We start from the raw sequence: 21,114 nt of genomic DNA on the forward strand, positions 1-21,114 counted from the left end.
GGCAAAAAGGTGTTTTAAAATCACACTGACACCAACATGACACCTTCCTCTTGATGTAGTCAGAAATACTACAGAGGGACTAACTTTCTCAGCATGTAATCCAATTCTATTCAATACCAGGTCTTTATCTATGTAAAATCATCTTCCAGGCCATAAGGCCCATGAAGCCCACACTCTGGAAACTGCTATAATACAAGCAAAGTGCCACAGATTTGTACAAGCAGGAGAGATACATCTGGGTGGAGGGCAAGAAAAACTTTAAAGAGAAAATGACCTTTCAAGGACATTAAATAGTATCTAGGATTTCATCAGGCATGAAATTCAGAAAGAGCATTCCAGACTGCTGAATAAAGGGGTGAATGGGCAATAAGACCAAAAAGAAATATGGCTTCTAAATCATGAACGGCATGAAATATCATGCCATGGGCTTTGGATCCAAGCCTTCTTGTTTTCTTGAATATTCTCCAAGTCAATGGATGCTCAAGGTTATATTTTTAGACTCTTCTACATGAGGGAGATAAGAAGATGTAGTCCAGGGTCTCTAGAAAAGGCTCATGGTGGGGCCGGGCACAGTGGCTCATGCCTGTAATCCCAGCACTTTGGGAGGCCAAGGCAGGTGGATTACCTGAAGTCAGGAGTTTGAAACCAACCTGACCAACATGATGAAACCCCGTCTCTACTAAAGATACAAAAATTAGCCAGGCATGGTGGCATGCACCTGTAATCCCAGCTACTCGGGAGGCTGAGGCAAGAGAATTGCTTGAACCCAGGAGGCGGAGGTTGCAGTGAGCCAAGATCACACCATTGCACTCCAGCCTGGGTGACAGAGCAAGATTTCAACTCAAAAAAGAAACAGTCCATGGGGACATGGGGACAGAGAGGATTATTAGAACTGGTGGTTCTTGACTTTTGTACCACTGAAGATCATTTTGCATTTTCTTTTGTGCATTTCTGACTTTGAAATATTTCAGTCTACTAAACTGCATGATTTAAGTCTTGATGACTGTCCTGTTTTCTTGACCACTGATATGCATCCTCCCCAGTCATCCTGAGCGACTGGTGCTGACTGCACTCAATTGCTCTGATTTCAGCCAGAAGTTAAGGAAGAGCCTTGACAGGGGAATTAGTGTTCTCGTTTGAGCAACTGTGTCATGAGGAACTCGGACTCCAAATCAAGGACTCTCAGTGCTGAACCTGATTGTCCTGTTCTAGCTCCACATACGAGTATGAATTCAGGGCCTGTTCTCCAGGACCACCAACGATTTTACACCACACAGAACTGGTATGGAAATGGAAAAAGATAGCCTCGACTGTAATGTTTTAAAAGAAAGAAAGAAGAAGGCATCATACTCTCAACTGCTTACTCTCTTCTTCATTTGGAAACCCATACATAAATATAAAGACTGTTCTTCCATTATAGACTTCAATGTAATCACAGAGAAGCAAATGCTGTTTGCGGGAGCTGCTTCCCACCTGCGGTGTTCCCAGGGTGTTCAATAACTCAATAACCTCACAATTGGTTGGTGGAATCACAGTGTAAGGCAATGTCACTGCAATGCAGCTGTAGAAAATGCCCAGCAGGGCCTCTCCAAGGATCTCCCATGAAGGCAGCAGTACTGGCCCCCGCAGAATCATCCAGGAAACAAGGCCCATCCTCGTACCTCCTCGGTGACAGTCACCCCCAATACACACAGGGCTTTGAGGCTTGCAGAGGGTTCCCAATCTCCTGAGCAAGAAGTGAAACAAGACACCTGAGTCCCAGTGAACTGAGATGACCTCCAAACTCCCACTGCCTAAAATAACCTCTTCTAGCCCTGCTCACCTCCTACCTGAAATTCACAGCTTCCTGCTCTGGCATAAGATTGTTTTACAAAAAACAAAAGTGCTACAAATTCATCGTGGCCTTGCCATGTTACAGCGAATGCCTTCTGAGTATGGGAGCTCCCACACATGGAAGCCTGTCTTCATTTCTAACTCCTACCTTACCTTCAACCTCCTCACACTGCTCTTCAGCACTTTCTGAAGTTTGGTCTTCACTTTACTCTCCAGCTTTCTTCCCCACTACTCTTCTCTATACCCTCTGCTGAGACCCAAAGTCTGTCTCCTAAGGGAGTCCTGCCCCCGCCCGTTTGCCCTGGCTAAGCTTATTCTGGAGAACACCCTCCTCTCTATGATCCATCTCCTCCAGAAAGTGTCTTCTGAATTCCAGGCCATGGTGACCATATCCCTCACCTCGCATCCTCCCCCTTGGAAACACTGAGGAGGCAGCAAGTCCAGGGGAGGAGTGTGCCATGGTCCCTGCACTGCTCCCCTTATTGAATTCATTTCCCCCTGACACCCACAACCCATGTCATATTTCCCAGACGCTGATTTTTTTTTTTTTTTACTTTAAGTTCCAGGATACATGTGCGGGATGTGCAGGTTTGTTACATAGGTAAACACCCACCATAGTGATTTGCTGAACCTCTCAACCCACCACCTCGGTATTAAGCCCAGCATGCATTAGCTTTTGTTCCTGATGCTTTCCCTCCCCCCGCACCTCCCCCTGCCAATAGGCTCCAGCGTGTGTTTTTCCCCTCCCGGTGTCCCTGTGGTCTCTCATTATTCAGCTCCCACTTATAAGTGAGAGCATGCAGTGTTTGGTTTTCTGTTCCTGTTTAAGTTTGCTGAGGATAATGGCTTCCAGCTCCATCCATGTCCCTGCAAAGGACATGAATAAATGCTGAATTTCTTATGAGCAGGGATTATGCCATCTTCCCTACTGCATACCCAGCACTTGATTCAGTACCTCCCCCAGTGGAGATACTCAAAGAATGTTGCCTGAATGAATAAATCACGAATCGAATATGCGAGTGAATACAGGCTTGGGAGTCAGATACACCTGGTTTCAAACCCTGACTCTACTGTTCCATAGCCTGTAACCTTGGGTAAGTCACTTGCACTCTCCAGGCTTTAGCTTCAACTTCATCATCTGCAACATCTACAAGAGAGTCAGAATACTCCCGAGGAGTTGTTGGTAGAAATTAAATCACATAATGCACACTAAACTCTTAGCACAAGCCTAGAGCAATAAAAGCATTCAATAGATGATATCCATAGCTGTGGACCTTGAACCTCAACTGTATGCCAGGCACTGAGATAGGCAGTGGGGATTCTGCAGTCATTAAAATACAGGGCCTGCTTTGTATTTTAATTACTGTGTTTATGTAAATCTTATCTTCCCAGTTAATGATGGAAGAGTACGTTCATTTTGTTAAATAGTTTATATTAATGATCTCCTGTGATCTTCACAATAACCCCATAAATTAGGCACATTTAACAGATTAGGAAACTAAGGCCAAAGAGTTAACCAACTTGGCTAAAGTCATACAGCTCACAAGGGACCAAATAGACACTTGAAAACATACTATCTGCCTCCGAAGATCCCTTAATCTCAACACCAAGCACTCCTCTTATCTCTAACAACCTGTTATTTACCTTTTCCCACCAGGGGTACCACTTTATGTTACCATAGCATCTATAAAACACAATTGGTTTGTGAGTGATGAGGTAGAATAGACACCTATGGGGAGAGAGATAAGGTGTGTAGAGGTGAACAGTAAAGCAGGATGACTGGTTTTCAGATGAACTCTTATGAACTCTTTTCTCTGCAATTGCCATGGTACCTGGCTTACAGCGTGTTAAGTGAACGAACACCTGGAAAGAAGAGACCCAAGAAATTACCAGATTGTAGATCCTGAGTAATCAAAAGAAACTTAATGACTGAAGGAATTGGGAAGCTGAGGCAGGACAAACAATGAAATGGAACAGGACCAAAGCTGAGCTTCATGTGAGAAGAGCTGGTTTTAACCCATCTTGCTCACTTGTCTCACTGTTGAACAGTAGGCAAACCCTAGCCTCAGGTCTCTCATTGCTAAAACAGGACACCAAAGACTTGACCTTCCAAGCTTGTTGGAACACTAAGAGACTCCAAGATTTCTGAAAGTGCTTTTTAAAAAGTTAAAAAGGCAAATTTTGAGGATGATATTTTAAATGTATTTCTTATAGAACTAAAACTGTGACATGGTAAAAAGTACCACATCAATTGTTCAAGAAGCAGGATTTGCGTCCTAGCTTTCCTTCCCTGGGCTAGTTTGCTTCCTGAGCAAACTCCTTAACCTCCTGGAGTCTTTTTCCCTATCTATAAGACCAGGGACGTGAACATTAACTCCTCAGGGTTGGCCTGAGTGCTAAATATGAAGATGGATACAGTAGCTCATTCTATGTCTATGTTATCATATCTGGGATTGTCTGCAACTGTGTTTTGTTAATTTGTTAAGTTTATTCTATAAATAATAAATCCTTCCCTATTGCTCTCCTAACAGAAGACAGCATGATTTACCATAAATGGTCCAAACTTTAGGATCAGATAGAACTCCCTTGGGATCTCAACTCTAATCCTTCCTAGCTGGGTGCAGGCAAGTTACTGCCCCTCTGTTTCTCTTCATCTTTAAAGCAAAAATGATAACACTACCTCATTTCTCTTTTTTAAAATGGAGATGATATTAAGTGCACAAAACATATATTTATTAAGTATCGATCATGTGTGATAATTTCTTATCAAGGAGCTTATATAAAGAAAGAATTTATGTAAGTTTTTGATTAAGTTTTGTTCTATTGATAGTGAACCTCAAACCTTATAGAACGAAGAATTACTCTGGGAGCAACTTGGCTCTCCATCAAGGGTTGTGCTGGGGACTTGAGATCTTTCCTTGCCATTCTCTAAATGACCAAAAGACAAGAATGGATTTTCTATTCCCAGGAAACATGTTTTGTTGATGCACTAATAACCCAGCCACTGGAAATTCAGGTCAGGGATTTGGGGGAAAAACAGAAGCAACTACTATCAGCCTTTGGGGAACCCAATGTTAAACTCAAGCTTTTAAAACAGCTTTTGAAATCTAAAAGAAAACTGCCTTTAATGAGTGCCGGCAACCAGGATCCCAGAAGAGATTGGAGAAACGATATTGTGTTTTTATCTGCATTGTTGGCTTTGGAAAGTGGCCGGAGGCCTCAAAGGCTCAGATCGCCAGTCTCACAGTCAGCTGTCAACTATATGCTCAGAGGCACGAGCTCTAAGGTCTCTGGGGGACCTCCCTGACCTTTTCTGCCTGAAGCCTAAGATGCTACCAGGAAGGAAGGATTTTGGCAGCCCCAAGGAAGTGCAGGACACAGACAGAGTTTAGGGATCCTGGTAGGAGAGGAAGAGTAGACGTAGAGCCTCAGTAGTAACAACAGTTGAGTCATAATATAGTAACAACTAGTAGTAATAACAATTGAGTACTTCCTCTGTGCCAGGCACTATGTTAAGTGTTCCTTGCGCATGACTACACAACATCCCAGTAGTGGTACTATTACCATCATTTTACAGATAAGGAAAATAAAGTTTGGAGATGTTCAGTAACTTTGTCAAGGTCATACATTAGTAAGAAATCCAGAACTTGAATTCCAGAGCCCACATTCTTAGTCACTATGCACCACTGCCTATATGTTTATTAAATGAGTGAGGATTTACCTCTTGAGTATAAGTTTTGCTTCCATGAGCAAGCAAAAGCCAATTATACTGTAGATCTCTTAAATACTACTGTCTAAGTAGAAAGGGACCTGGAAGTTTGATCCGTCCTAAGATATTGAATCTCCTCTGAACTCTTCTTACCAAGTGATCACTCAATACTTGCTTTCATACATTTAATGACACAGACTTTAACTATCCTAGAAGATATCCCCTTCACCTTTCAACAGCTTTGGCTATAGGAATTCCTATATTAAGCTGAAATGTCTACCCACTGGTCATATATCTGCCCTTTGGATGGCACATAACAAATTTAATCCTTCTTCACATAGCAGCCCTCTAAGTACTCTGGAAACAATCATTCTGGTCCCTTGAAATATATTACCTCTACCTTCCTCCACTAACCCCACCCCCCCAATAAAGAATTAAGGCATTTACTTACTTGTTCATGCTCTGAATAAACAATTATGAATCGCTCATGGTAGGTTTATCTGAGTATCTACCTAGTTATTCTAGGAGAGAAAATAAAAATACACACAAATGATTACATTATAAGGTAGAAACTTATAAAACTGTAAGGATACTGGAAAGAGTGCTATGCAAGTTCAGAAGATAGTGTTTTTTTAGCTGGGTGATATGTGCAGATGATATAGAAGAGATGCTGTTTGGGCTGTCTCTTAAAGTATGAGATATACATATTTTAGAGATGGAGTGTTGCTATGTTCCCTAGGCTGGTTTCAAACTCCTGGCCTCAAGCAATCCTCAATCCTCCCACCTCAGCCTCTCAAAGTGCTGGGATTATAGGCATAAGCCACCATGCCTGGCCAAGCATTAGAAATATTACTGATCATCTGTTGTAGCAAATAACTGGATAATCATAGGGTTATGAGATGCTGTAATAATATGAGAGCACTGACCTTGGAGCGGATCTGCTACACTGTTGCTATATCTCACTGCCCCTCATTTTTCTCATCTGTAAAATAAAACTTGTAACATCTGCCCTGACCATCCCTGAGGTGCCATAAAGATGAAGTGCAAGATGACGATGAAAGGGAATTGCTACCAGGTGTGCAGGGAATTGTTAAACCCTGTTTTCCTAGGCTTGAAGATTAACCTGACACTTACACAACTTGGTGAGAGCTGGGGAATCAGAAGACACATGTTTGGTGAGAGCCTTCCAATCCAGCACAAGCAGAGGAAGAAGAAAAACAAATGCCAGAGCCAAGCAACATGGCCTAAGTGTGAGCCAAGACAACCAAATAACAGCCCCAGTTCCTCGGCACCATTTCATTCAGAATAATCCTATAAGACGTGATCAAAGAAAGGATCAACAGCTCAAACATATTACCAGCTACCTAAGCATTTAGAGGAGAAGGCCCACTGAGAGATTAAGACACTTAGGACATGTCTGAGAGGTTTTCCTGCAGTTAGAGCTTCACTAATTGATATCCAAGCATCAGCAACTCTTCCATCTGGCTCGTTATTACCGCCACCTAACAAATAAGAGCTTGATCTCATCCAGAGTCAAGGGCCCAAAGCAGAGAGCTGGGGGAGGGGCATGGTGAGGTTTTTTTTCAAGGTCATGCAAGACACCCTTTCACCTCTAATCAGGCTACACAGATACACTCTCGGGTTTGTACAAGTCACATGTCCACATAGTCAATCAACCATCAACAGGCATTTCTGAAGTACTGTATGAATCACAGCTATCTTGGGTGTAAGGGTGAGACAAATCCAACTAAAACTAGCTTAAGCACAAAATAAATTAATTGGTGCATTAAATCAAAAAGGCCAGATGAGATTGTGGTTTGAGGCTGACTGGATGTAGGCTCTGAAACAATCAAACAATATTATCTAGCATCTATTAATACCTCTCTCCAACTCCCAATTCTGAGTGCCTCAGTATTGGCTTTATCCTTTTTGTTTTGTTTACAGTGGGTGGGGGTATGGTTTATGAATAGTGGGCTCCCCTACTTACATCCTCAAAGTGGTAAGTCTTAAAAGAAAAATAAAGTGAACCTTTTTCCAACAAAAGACTCAGAATTAACTGCGATTGGATAGATTCAGGTCACATGTTTATTCCTGAGCAATAAACATGTTTATTGGGTGTTTAGGGGGTGGAGTATATCGACTGAGCAGTCCTGTATTAGGCATGGGAGATCTTTGGCTAATCCTACCAACAGAGGATGAAAGAGGGGTGATCTTCACGGAAAATCCAGATACTATTATCAGAAGAATGACAAGTGTATGCTAGGAGAAAAAAAAAAAAAGCAAAACAAAAATCCAGATGTCAATTCTCAAAACTCTTGTGGTGGAAACCCAAAAAGGAAATCCACAATAAGATCATATTTTGTTATCAAGAAAATTATTCTTTAATTGAGAGGATTTGCCCCATGTAAAATTAATAGAAAACCTAATTATAACTAATGATCTAAAATGTACAATACAGATCAAAAGTCTAAAAACAATGATGTTAAGGATTAAAAGTGCAGGCTTGAGGTTAAGTCTTTTTTTATTTTTTTTTATTTTTTATTATTATTATACTTTAAGTTCTAGGGTACATGTGCATAACGTGCAGGTTTGTTACATATGTATACTTGTGCCATGTTGCTGTGCTGCACCCATCAACTCGTCAGCATCCATCAACTCGTCATTTACATCAGGTAAAACTCCCAATGCAATCCCTCCCCCCGCCCCCTCCCCATGATAGGCCCCGGTGTGTGATGTCCCCCTTCCCGAGTCCAAGTGATCTCATTGTTCAGTTCCCACCTATGAGTGAGAACATGCGGTGTTTGGTTTTCTGTTCTTGTGATAGTTTGCTAAGAATGATGGTTTCCAGCTGCATCCATATCCCTACAAAGGACACAAACTCATCCTTTTTGATGGCTGCATAGTATTCCATGGTGTATATCTGCCACATTTTCTTAATCCAGTCTGTCACTGATGTACATTTGGGTTGATTCCAAGTCTTTGCTATTGTGAATAGTGCAGCAATAAACATACATGTGCATGTGTCTTTATAGCACCATGATTTATAATCCTTTGGGTATATACCCAGTAATGGGATGGCTGGGTCATATGGTACATCTAGTTCTAGATCCTTGAGGAATCGCCATACTGTTTTCCATAATGGTTGAACCAGTTTATAATCCCACCAACAGTGTAAAAGTGTTCCTATTTCTCCACATCCTCTCCAGCACCTGTTGTTTCCTGACTTTTTAATGATCGCCATTCTAACTGGTGTGAGATGGTATCTCATTGTGGTTTTGATTTGCATTTCTCTGATGGCCAGTGATGATGAGCATTTTGTCATGTGTCTGTTGGCTGTATGAATGTCTTCTTTTGAGAAATATCTGTTCATATCCTTTGCCCACTTTTTGACGGGGTTGTTTGTTTTTTTCTTGTAAATTTGTTTGAGTTCTTTGTAGGTTCTGGATATTAGCCCTTTGTGAGATGAGTAGATTGCAAAAATTTTCTCCCATTCTGTAGGTTGCCTGTTCACTCTGATGGTAGTTTCTTTTGCTGTGCAGAAGCTCTTTAGTTTAATGAGATCCCATTTGTCAATTTTGGCTTTTGCTGCCGTTGCTTTTGGTGTTTTAGACATGAAGTCTTTGCCCATGCCTATGTCCTGAATGGTACTACCTAGGTTTTCCTCTAGGGTTTTTATGGTATTAGGTCTAACATTTAAGTCTCTAATCCATCTTGAATTAATTTTTGTATAAGGAGTAAGGAAAGGATCCAGTTTCAGCTTTCTACTTATGGCTAGCCAATTTTCCCAGCACCATTTATTAAATAGGGAATCCTTTCCCCATTTCTTGTTTCTCTCAGGTTTGTCAAAGATCAGATGGCTGTAGATGTGTGGTATTATTTCTGAGGACTCTGTTCTGTTCCATTGGTCTATATCTCTGTTTTGGTACCAGTACCATGCTGTTTTGGTTACTGTAGCCTTGTAGTATAGTTTGAAGTCAGGTAGCGTGATGCCTCCAGCTTTGTTCTTTTGACTTAGGATTGTCTTGGAGATGCGGGCTCTTTTTTGGTTCCATATGAACTTTAAAGCAGCTTTTTCCAATTCTGTGAAGAAAGTCATTGGTAGCTTGATGGGGATGGCATTGAATCTATAAATTACCTTGGGCAGTATGGCCATTTTCACGATATTGATTCTTCCTATCCATGAGCATGGTATGTTCTTCCATTTGTTTGTGTCCTCTTTTATTTCACTGAGCAGTGGTTTGTAGTTCTCCTTGAAGAGGTCCTTTACATCCCTTGTCAGTTGGATTCCTAGGTATTTTATTCTCTTTGAAGCAATTGTGAATGGAAGTTCATTCCTGATTTGGCTCTCTGTTTGTCTGTTACTGGTGTATAAGAATGCTTGTGATTTTTGCACATTAATTTTGTATCCTGAGACTTTGCTGAAGTTGCTTATCAGCTTAAGGAGATTTTGGGCTGAGACAATGGGGTTTCCTAAATATACAATCATGTCATCTGTAAACAGGGACAATTTGACTTCTTCTTTTCCTAACTGAATACCCTTGATTTCTTTCTCTTGCCTAATTGCCCTAGCCAGAACTTCCAACACTATGTTGAATAGGAGTGGTGAGAGAGGGCATCCCTGTCTTGTGCCAGTTTTCAAAGGGAATTTTTCCAGTTTTTGCCCATTCAGTATGATATTGGCTGTGGGTCTATCATAAATAGCTCTTATTATTTTGAGGTACGTTCCATCAATACCGAATTTATTGAGCGTTTTTAGCATGAAGGGCTGTTGAATTTTGTCAAAAGCCTTTTCTGCATCTATTGAGATAATCATGTGGTTCTTGTCTTTGGTTCTGTTCATATGCTGGATTATGTTTATTGATTTGCGACTGTTGAACCAGCCTTGCATCCCAGGGATGAAGCCCACTTGATCATGGTGGATAAGCTTTTTGATGTGCTTCTGAATCCGGTTTGCCAGTATTTTATTGAGGATTTTTGCATCAATGTTCATCAGGGATATTGGTCTAAAATTCTCTTTTTTTGTTGTGTCTCTGCCAGGCTTTGGTATCAGGATGATGTTGACCTCCTAAAATGAATTAGGGAGGATTCCCTCTTTTTCTATTGATTGGAATAGTTTCAGAAGGAATGGTACCAGCTCCTCCTTGTACCTCTGGTAGAATTCAGCTGGGAATCCATCTGGTCCTGGACTTTTTTTCGTTGGTAGGCTATTAATTATTGCCTCAATTTCAGAGCCTGCTATTGGTCTATTCAGGGATTCAACTTCTTCCTGGTTTAGTCTTGGAAGAGTGTAAGTGTCCAGGAAATTATCCATTTCTTCTAGATTTTCTAGTTTATTTGCGTAGAGGTGTTTATAGTATTCTCTGATGGTAGTTTGTATTTCTGTGGGGTCGGTGGTGATATCCCCTTTATCATTTTTTATTGCGTCGATTTGATTCTTCTCTCTTTTCTTCTTTATTAGTCTTGCTAGCAGTCTGTCAATTTTGTTAATCTTTTCAAAAAACCAACTCCTGGATTCATTGATTTTTTGGAGGGTTTTTTGTGTCTCTATCTCCTTCAGTTCTGCTCTGATCTTAGTTATTTCTTGCCTTCTGCTAGCTTTTGAATACGTTTGCTCTTGTTTCTCTAGTTCTTTTAATTATGATGTTAGAGTGTCAATTTTAGATCTTTCCTGCTTTCTCTTGTGGGCATTTAGTGCTATAAATTTCCCTCTACACACTGCTTTAAATGTGTCCCAGAGATTCTGGTATGTTGTATCTTTGTTCTCATTGGTTTCAAAGAACATCTTTATTTCTGCCTTCATTTCGTTATGTACCCAGTAGTCATTCAGGAGCAGGTTGTTCAGTTTCCATGTAGTTGAGCGGTTTTGATTGAGTTTCTTAGTCCTGAGTTCTAGTTTGATTGCACTGTGGTCTGAGAGACAGTTTGTTATAATTTCTGTTCTTGTACATTTGCTGAGGAGTGCTTTACTTCCAATTATGTGGTCAATTTTGGAATAAGTGCGATGTGGTGCTGGGAAGAATGTATATTCTGTTGATTTGGGGTGGAGAGTTCTATAGATGTCTATCAAGTCTGCTTGCTGCAGAGATGAGTTCAATTCCTGGATATCCTTGTTAACTTTCTGTCTCGTTGATCTGTCTAATGTTGACAGTGGAATGTTGAAGTCTCCCATTATTATTGTATGGGAGTCTAAGTCTCTTTGTAAGTCTCTAAGGACTTGTTTTATGAATCTGGGTGCTCCTGTATTGGGTGCATATATAATTAGGATAGTTAGCTCTTCCTGTTGAATTGATCCCTTTACCATTATGTAATGGCCTTCTTTGTCTCTTTTGATCCTTGATGGTTTAAAGTCTGTTTTATCAGAGACTAGTATTGCAACCCCCACTTTTTTTTGTTCTCCATTTGCTTGGTAAATCTTCCTCCATTCCTTTATTTTGAGCCTATGTATGTCTCTGCGTGTGAGATGGGTCTCCTGAATACAGCAGACTGATGGGTCTTGACTCTTTATCCAGTTTGCCAGTCTGTGTCTTTTAATTGGAGCATTTAGTCCATTTACATTTAAGGTTAATATTGTTATGTGTGAACTTGATCCTGCCATTATGATATTAACTGGTTATTTTGCTCGTTAGTTGATGCAGTTTCTTCCTAGCCTCGATGGTCTTTACATTTTGGCATGTTTTTGCAATGGCTGGTACCGGTTGTTGCTTTCCACGTTTAGTGCTTCCTTCAGAGTCTCTTGTAAGGCAGGCCTAGTGGTGACAAAATCTCTAAGCATTTGCTTATCTGTAAAGGATTTTATTTCTCCTTCACTTATGAAACTTAGTTTGGCTGGATATGAAATTCTGGGTTTAAAATTCTTTTCTTTAAGAATGTTGAATATTGGCCCCCACTCTCTTCTGGCTTGGAGAGTTTCTGCCGAGAGATCTGCTGTTAGTCCTATGGGCTTCCCTTTGTGGGTAACCCAACCTTTCTCTCTGGCTGCCCTTAAGATTTTTTCCTTCGTTTCAACTTTGGTGAATCTGGCAATTATGTGTCTTGGAGTTGCTCTTCTCGAGGAGTATCTTTGTGGCGTTCTCTGTATTTCCTGGATTTGAATGCTGGCCTGCCCTACTAGGTTGGGGAAGTTCTCCTGGATGATATCCTGAAGAGTGTTTTCCAACTTGGTTCCATTTTCCCCCTCACTTTCAGGCACCCCAATCAGACGTAGATTTGGTCTTTTTACATAATCTCATACTTCTTGCAGGCTTTGTTCATTTCTTTTTCTTTTTTTTTTCTTTTGGTTTCTCTTCTTGCTTCATTTCGTTCATGTGATCCTCAATCACTGATACTCTTTCTTCCAGTTGATCGAGTCGGTTACTGAAGCTTGTGCATTTGTCACGTATTTTTCGTGTCATGGTTTTCATCTCTTTCATTTCGTTTATGACCTTCTCTGCATTAATTACTCTAGCCATCAATTCTTCCACTTTTTTTTCAAGATTTTTAGTTTCTTTGCGCTGGGTACGTAATTCCTCCTTTAGCTCTGAGAAGTTTGATGGACTGAAGCCTTCTTCTCTCATCTCGTCAAAGTCATTCCCCGTCAAGCTTTGATCCGTTGCTGGCGATGAGCTGCGCTCCTTTGCTGGGGGAGATGTGCTCTTATTTTTTGAATTTCCAGCTTTTCTGCCCTGCTTTTTCCCCATCTTTGTGGTTTTATCTGCCTCTGGTCTTTGATGATGATGGTGACGTACTGATGGGGTTTTGGTGTAGGTGTCCTTCCTGTTTGATAGTTTTCCTTCTAACAGTCAGGACCCTCAGCTGTAGGTCTGTTGGAGCTTGCTTGAGGTCCACTCCAGACCCTGTTTGCCTGGGTGTCAGCAGCAGAGGCTGCAGAAGATAGAATATTGCTGAACAGCGAGTGTACCTGTCCGATTCTTGCTTTGGAGGCTTCCTCTCAGGGGTGTACTCCACCCTGTGAGGTGTGGGGTGTCAGACTGCCCCTAGTGGAGGATGTCTCCCAGTTAGGCTACTCAGGGGTCAGGGACCCACTTGAGCAGGCAGTCTGTCCCTTCTCAGATCTCAACCTCCGTGTTGGGAGATCCACTGCTCTCTTCAAAGCTGTCAGACAGAGTCGTTTGCGTCTGCAGAGGTTTCTGCTGCTTTTGTTGTTGTTTAGCTGTGCCCTGTCCCCAGAGGTGGAGTCTACAGAGACAGGCAGGTTTCCTTGAGCTGCTGTGAGCTCCACCCAGTTCGAGTTTCCCAGCGGCTTTGTTTACCTACTTAAGCCTCAGCCATGGCGGGCGCCCCTCCCCCAGCCTCGCTGCTGCCTTGCGGTTAGATTGCAGACTGCTGTGCTAGCAATGAGGGAGGCTCCGTGGGCGTGGGACCCTCCCGGCCAGGAGTGGGATATAATCTCCTGGTGTGCCTGTTTGCTTAAAGCACAGTATTGGGGTGGGAGTTACCCGATTTTCCAGGTGTTGTGTGTCTCAGTTCCCCTGGCTAGGAAAAGGGATTCCCTTTCCCCTTGCGCTTCCCAGGTGATGCGATGCCTCGCCCTGCTTCAGCTCTCGCTGGTCGGGCTGCAGCAGCTGACCATCACCAATCGTCCGGCACTCCCTAGTGAGATGAACCCAGTACCTCAGTTGAAAATGCAGAAATCACCGGTCTTCTGTGTCGCTCGCGCTGGGAGTTGGAGACTGGAGCTGTTCCTATTCGGCCATCTTGCTCCGCCCCCCCAAGGTTAAGTCTTAATACCACCAGTTACCTGCTGTAACTGAACAAGACAATCTCTCTCTGTGCCTTAAGCATTATTCCTCTATAAACTGGGGACAATAATAGACTCTACTCCATAGAGTTATTGTGATAATTTCATGAGAGAGTGTATCAGAAGCATGAAATACAGTGCAAGTCACAGTGTAAATAAATCTTGTAAAATTTTATTCATTCATTAATGCTTACTATGTGCCAAGAACTACTACAGACACTAGTAATAGATTGGGGAAGAAGAAAGTTCCTGTTACTGTGCTGCTTATATTCTAAAATGAAAAAGTAAATACATAAATGAACAAAAATTAGGTAAGGATGATTGCTGTAAAGAAAAATTAAGCAGAATGAATAGTAGTGATGGGGAAAGTACTTCAGGAAGAAGAGTAAGAGGTTTTATCGAGGAGGTATCATTTTAACTGAGATCTGAATGACAAGAAGAACCAATTGTGTGAATATCTGTATCTGTAGCTTGGAAACAAGAATGAACAAAAGTCTATGGCTTGGTAAGAGATGGGGAGAATGGCAGGAAGTGTCGTCAGAGAGGGGGGTCAGGGCTGAACATATAAATCCTATGGGCAATTGTATTTCATTCTAAGTATAAAGACAATTCAATGCAAACACTAACTGTGTGAAGAATGAACTCTGGGTTGGATGTAAAACTAGAAGTGACAGCTAGAGAAAAAAAATTCTTGATGGAAGAAAAAGAATAGAAAGTAATAGCTGATCCCTGAAGAAAGCATAAGGTGAGACAGGCAAAAAGACCAAAAGTGAGCCAGTTGAGGGAATCCATGGGTATAGTGCAGAGTAATGGGGACCTTCCAGTGTCTCCTCATTGCCTCCTGGTTATGAAGGAGTAGTTTGGCTCTGACAAACATTGAGAACAACTATAACAATCGCATCAAAAATGAAATCAGATGTTTGAAGGCAATGGGGAGCAACCATAACTTGAAGAGCCACAGAGAAGGAAAATACATCAAAGTGGATCCTAAATTGGTGCTTTCTTCACTCAGAACATTTTCTGACCTCAGTACAGAGCAAAAGGGCAAAACAGAAAGCAGTGGCCTAGATCTCACAGCAGTTTCACTGGGATGGAAGACAAAAAATTAATTAAATGCAGCCAAAAATTGAGGAGCCAATATCCCCCCGCAAAACACACACACACACACACACACACACACACACACACAGAAAAAGTGAGCTCAACATTCTGCATGCAATTCCTCATAATGCATTTGCCAAATTCTCAGCTGCACATACACGTTGTCAGAGGCCGAGGAGCCAAGCAAACATAGCTAATAACCTCCTCTAGGAGGTGGAGCTAATTTGCCTCTCCTTGAGTGTGAGCTGGACTTAATGGCTCAACCTCCAAAAGAACAGAATATGGGAATAGAAAAAATGTAACTTTGTTTATAGTAGAGAAACCTGGCAAACATACTACCTAAACCAAATGATCAAGTTTATCATCAATAGTGATAAGTTATGTTGATGTCAAGAATCCCCACAATATCACTTCATCTCTGTGATACTCTTCCAAAAACTCATAACCTCAGTCTAGTCAAAAGAAAATCATCAGACAAAACCAAATTCAAAATTGAGTGTCATTCTATGAAATACCTGACCAGCACTCTTCAAAACTCTGAAGGTCATGAAAAACAAGGAAAGACTGATAATCTGTCACCATTTTTAGGAAACCAAAGAGAAACAATGACTAAATGTAATGTGGTACCCTGCCTTTATTTGATCTTAAGACAGTAAGAAAAACAATAAGAAAAAAACTGTCCCAATATCGATTTTTTAATTTTGGCTAATGTACCACATTATATAAGATGTTAACATTAGGAGAAATTGGGTGAAGGATATATAAGAACTTTTCTGTACATCTAAAAATAAAACAAAATGAATGACAGTGATGGGAGGGATATTTCAGGGAGGAAGGTCAGAGACAGCTTCATTACAAGACATAATAAACATATTTTTTAAAAAGCAACTTCTAAGGATTGAAAAGCTTAGCAATGATTTTGGCAGTCTCACAGAGTTGAGGGAACAGAAATCGGAAGTCAGGGCCCACCAAAGAGAAAGGCAGAGAATCGGCTTTCAATTAAGACCCTAATAGGCTATGCTCATGGAATAAGGTAAATCAGAAAGAGACATCCTCAGGAAGCCTGAAACACAACTTAAAATCATCTTAATCCATGATTAAATCAAGGTGATCTGTCCATACTCTCTCTGCCAACCCAAAGGAAATTTAATCTTTCCCAGAAGATGACATGATCCAGTGCCACTATAATTTTTCATATACAATGTAAGGCAGTCACTCAAAAAATACCAACTATATCAGTAAACAGATACAAATGAACAAAATCTATGATAAAAAATCAAGCGATAGAAACATACCAATAGATGACCCATATTTTAGAATTACCAGACAGGAAATTTAGTCAGGATTAATGCACTCCAGAAAATTGGTAAAAAGATGAGGAATGTCACCAGAGAACAAGAATCCATTTTAAAGAGAAAAGAAAAGAAGAAGCAAGTGGTAACACTAGAGCTGGAAATTAAAACAATTGAAATTAATATTTAATTAATTTAATAATTAAAATTAATTTAACAAGTGTAAAATCAGATCAAACACAGCAAAAGAGAAGATTGGTAGAAAAAGTAGAGAAGATCGAGATTGGTGCAGAGAGAAGAAAAGAGAATAAAAAATGCAGAAAAGTGCATTAACAGCATACAAGACACAAGGAAAAAGCCTAACATATGTGCAATTGGAGTTCTAAGTGGAGAGGAGAGAATAAAGAAAAAGCAATAATGAAATGATGATTAGTGATGAAATACATCAAGGCACAAATTCAAAAAAGCTCTATAAGCCCCAAGTAAGATTTTGTAAAGAAAATCAAACGTAGGTATAGCACATAAAACTCATAAAAACCAAAGACATAAAAATCCTTAAAACCACCAGGGGGAAAAAATGAATAATTATCTTAAAAGGATCAAAAATAAGACTTACTGCTGACTTTTCAAAGATACGATGTCAGCCAGAAAACAATGGGATAACATTATTCAACAGTATACTTCTAAATACCTCTAAAATGAAAGAATAAAGCAGAGTGGATACCAGAAAATATTTTGAACTGAATAATATTGAAAATATATCTTATCACAATTTGTGGAATGCAGCTGAAACAAAGGTCAGAAAAAAAGATATATGAAAATAAGGAAGGTTGAAACTTAATTATCTAAGCATCCATCTCAAGAAGTCAGAAAAAGATAACCAAATTAAACCCCCAAAAAATGCATAAGTTGAGAGCAAAATAAATGGAATAGAAAACAAATTTATAATATAGAAAAGAATTTCTAAGTTGGTTACATGAAGTGACCAATACAATGGCTAATGACCTAGAAAAAGATAATCAATAAAAAAGGAAAAGTACACATTACCAATATAACAAAAAAGAATACATCACTGCAGATTCTGTAGACTAACAAAATAGGAGGATTATAAAAAATTTTATACAAATGTAAATTTTAAATAAAATGGACAAATGCCTACAAAAATACAACTTACTAAAACCAATACATGAACAAGTACAATCAGAATAGTTCTATATATATTAAATAAATTGAACCTTAAAATATAAACCCTCCACTAAGAAATTTCCAGATGGCTTCACCAATGAACACTCCCAAACATTGAAAGAAGAAATAGCACAACTTTGCGTGGATGTTTGTAAAGAATAGAAAAGAAAAAACATTCACAACTTGAGGATGCCACCATAATCTTTATACCAAAACCTGAAAAAGACATTTTTAAAAAAGGAAAGTTACAGGTCAATCCCCCCTCAAGAACAAAGATTATTTACTCCATTTAGTCATAAGCAAGCAAAATGAAAGTAACAGAAATCAGAATAATATTAATAGATATCTTTGGCAGATAATGACCGGGAGGAGATAAGAGGCAGGCCTCTAGAGTCCTCATAATGTTCTATGTGAGTGCTCATTTTGTAAATAATTTATCAAAATGTATGTATTTATGTGTATTTCAATATTAAAGGGTTTTTAAATATGCAGTACAGGAATCTCCTTTATCACCTCCTTCCTTCCAATGACACTGATTATGCTTTTCTTGTGCTACCATTTTCCAAAGTTCCTAACACACAGACAGTACTTAATAAATATTTATTTTAAAATGAATGAACAAATCTTTATTTAGACATGCAAAACTTCAGCACAGTGTCAGACACACAACCAGTGTTCAAGATATATGTGTTTTTTAAATAAATGAACAAGGCTTTGAGTGAATGAACAAACTCAGTAAAAGTGTGTCCTGTGTCAAGCCTTCTTAATCACAAAAGTCTTTGTGGACACAGTAGGAGATGAGAGACCCAATGAGAAAAATCTGACTGGGCTGGATGCAATGGCTCACACCGTAATCCCAACACTTCGGGAGGCCAAGGCAGGCAGATCACCTGAGGTCAGGAATTCGAGACTAGCCTGGCCAACATGTTGAAATCCCATCTCTACTAAAAATACAAAATTAGCCAGGCAAGGCGGTGCACATCTATAATCCCAGCTACTTGGAGGCAGGAGAATCGCCTGAACCTTGTAGGTGGAGGTTGCAGTGAGCAGAGACCACGCCACTGCACTCCAGCCTGGGAAACAAGAGCGAAACTCCATCTCAGAAAAAAAAAAAGAGAGAAAGAAAGAAAAACTAACTGAATAAAGATAAAATAACATGTAAGGGCAGATGAGAAGAAAGTAGAAAAAAGAGGCAGAGATAGTTTGAGAGAAAGATGGAAATGAAGCACAGGGAGATCGCTAAAAGTCTCTTACGAACAGTAAGCTGTTAGAGCACCAAGTACAAGTATAGGCTTGACTACAAAAGAAAACTGGGGAGTCTCTGGTCTCTGAGCAGGTCAGCTTTGATATGAAGCATTTTTCATCACAGATCGTACCTCCTCTTCTTTTATTTTAGGTCTCACAGAAAAAAAGGTAGGGAACCATGACCTGAAAGATTAAGAGTCCTCCAATCTAGATTCAGTTTTGTTGTGATATCTTAAGCCAGTCATTCCCCTTTCCTGGACCCTGAGTAGCTAGTAAAATGGGAGGAAAGGTCTCTTCGTATTTTATGCATCTATTCTTTACAACTAAAATTCTTCTGGTGTCACTGAGATCCCCTAAGTAGTTCTGGGGTCCCTTCTTTAAAGCATAAAGAACAGATAATTGCTTTGCAAAAAAAAAAGTAACAAGAGCACTCTGGATTAGGATTAGAAACAGCTGGCAGCAAGCCTCTAATTCTTTGGAGAAAAGACTCTTCCACAGTACCATTTTCAGGCCTTTATTCATCATACAACAACACAATTAGGTAAGCTGCTCAGTTGTTCCAAATATCTCTCTTTGCAAAGTATCATTCAGGTCTATCAAAGCAGTGTTGAAACATACAGCACTCTCCTCTGTGAATGTCATTATGGACAGAGGCTTGGCATTATATTAATTACATTAGCTGGCTCAGGACAACATAATCTCACCTGATTAACAATATTCCTTACTCTCTTTCTCCTGTATTTGTGTCCTCTGCCTGAATTTTTTTGTTCTTTTGTTTATTCACTCATTTATCCTTGCAATAAATATTTACTGAGCCCCTCGTATGTGCCAGACACTATATTATTTAGTATCTGATACCGATATGTGATATATATCAGTATATGTCAGTAACAAAAACAGGTTAAGTCTCTTCCCTCACAGACTTTCCTTTCTTTCTGCATGCCCTTTATCTTAGCTGAAATAAACAAAAAAATAGTTGAAACACCCTTTAGCTATAATTAGGGTACTTGTGTTCTTGTCCCAGCTGTGCTATGAGTCTAAGGGGTAAGTCTATTAACCTCTCTGTATATAATTTTCCTCTTCTGTACACGAAAGTGTTGAACAAGACTATCCTAAGGAATTTCTCACGTGGACGTTTTCAGTAGCTCCTAACTAGTCTCTCTGCTTTCATTTTGCTCCTGCCAACCCTGAAATCTTTTCTTGGAGGTAGTACCTGCTCTAGTCCCCAACTTCCTCTCTAATCTCATCTTCTACCACTATTCCCTGCACTCACTCTGTCCAGGCACACTGGTCTCCATGCTGTTTCTTGTACACTGCAAATATACTCCCCTCTTGGGTCTTTTGCATTTGCTTTTCCCACTTCTTAGAAAGCTTTCCTTACCTCCACCGTCCCCCAAGGTTCACATGACTCATTCCTTCACTTCCTTCAATTACATAAATGCCTTTTCAGGAGCCATTCTCTGATCTGATCACCTTACATAAAATAGCACCTCCATGCCACTCTCTGACCTGCCTTTTTCTTTTTAATTCTTATGACTACCTAACTCACCATATATTTCCTTGTTTGTCTTCTGTCTCCCTCCAACAGAAGATGCATAACATTAGAATAGGGCTTTTGGCTTGTTTTGTTCCCTGCTATATCCCCAGTGCCAAAAATAGTACCAGATACACAGTAAATGCTCAATAAACATTTGTTGAATGAATAACATAATGAACCTTTTCTAGTAATAAAATAAGTTTCACTGTGTGTCAAAATTTATTCATACTTAGTAGGGTTCAAATCCAGCTACTAGGACCTATAAGACACCAGTCAAGTATTAGAACTACACTGGAGTCAGACAACACAGAAAAGTTACCAATAGAAATGAATCATTAGCTGAAGCCAATCCATTCCATTCCTTGAAGATTTTTGTTTCATAGCATGGTAAGCTACAATAAGATTAGACTTAAATATTTATTCCATGCAGTTTCTTGCAATGAGAAAAGTGTCATTACTACCCTCATTTCACTTA

The 21,114-nt window shown here is 40.0% G+C and overlaps 1 long non-coding RNA gene across 3 annotated transcripts in view; it reads right to left on the reverse strand.

Moving 5' to 3' along the window:
* Positions 1 to 812: 812 nt before the first annotated feature.
* The window catches only part of LOC105466837 (uncharacterized), a 68,955-nt gene continuing 48,653 nt past the window's right edge, over positions 813 to 21,114 (reverse strand). For all 3 annotated transcript variants that reach the window (XR_011624569.1, XR_011624568.1, XR_011624567.1), the window contains exons 4-5: positions 5,994 to 6,063; positions 813 to 3,696 (exon numbers count right to left, since the gene is read on the reverse strand). This is a non-coding gene — a long non-coding RNA (uncharacterized lncRNA). The remainder of the gene's footprint in view (positions 3,697 to 5,993; positions 6,064 to 21,114) is intronic.

The sequence above is a fragment of the Macaca nemestrina genome, chromosome 6 (assembly GCF_043159975.1).
Source record: "Macaca nemestrina isolate mMacNem1 chromosome 6, mMacNem.hap1, whole genome shotgun sequence".
Taxonomy (NCBI): Eukaryota; Metazoa; Chordata; class Mammalia; order Primates; family Cercopithecidae; genus Macaca; species Macaca nemestrina.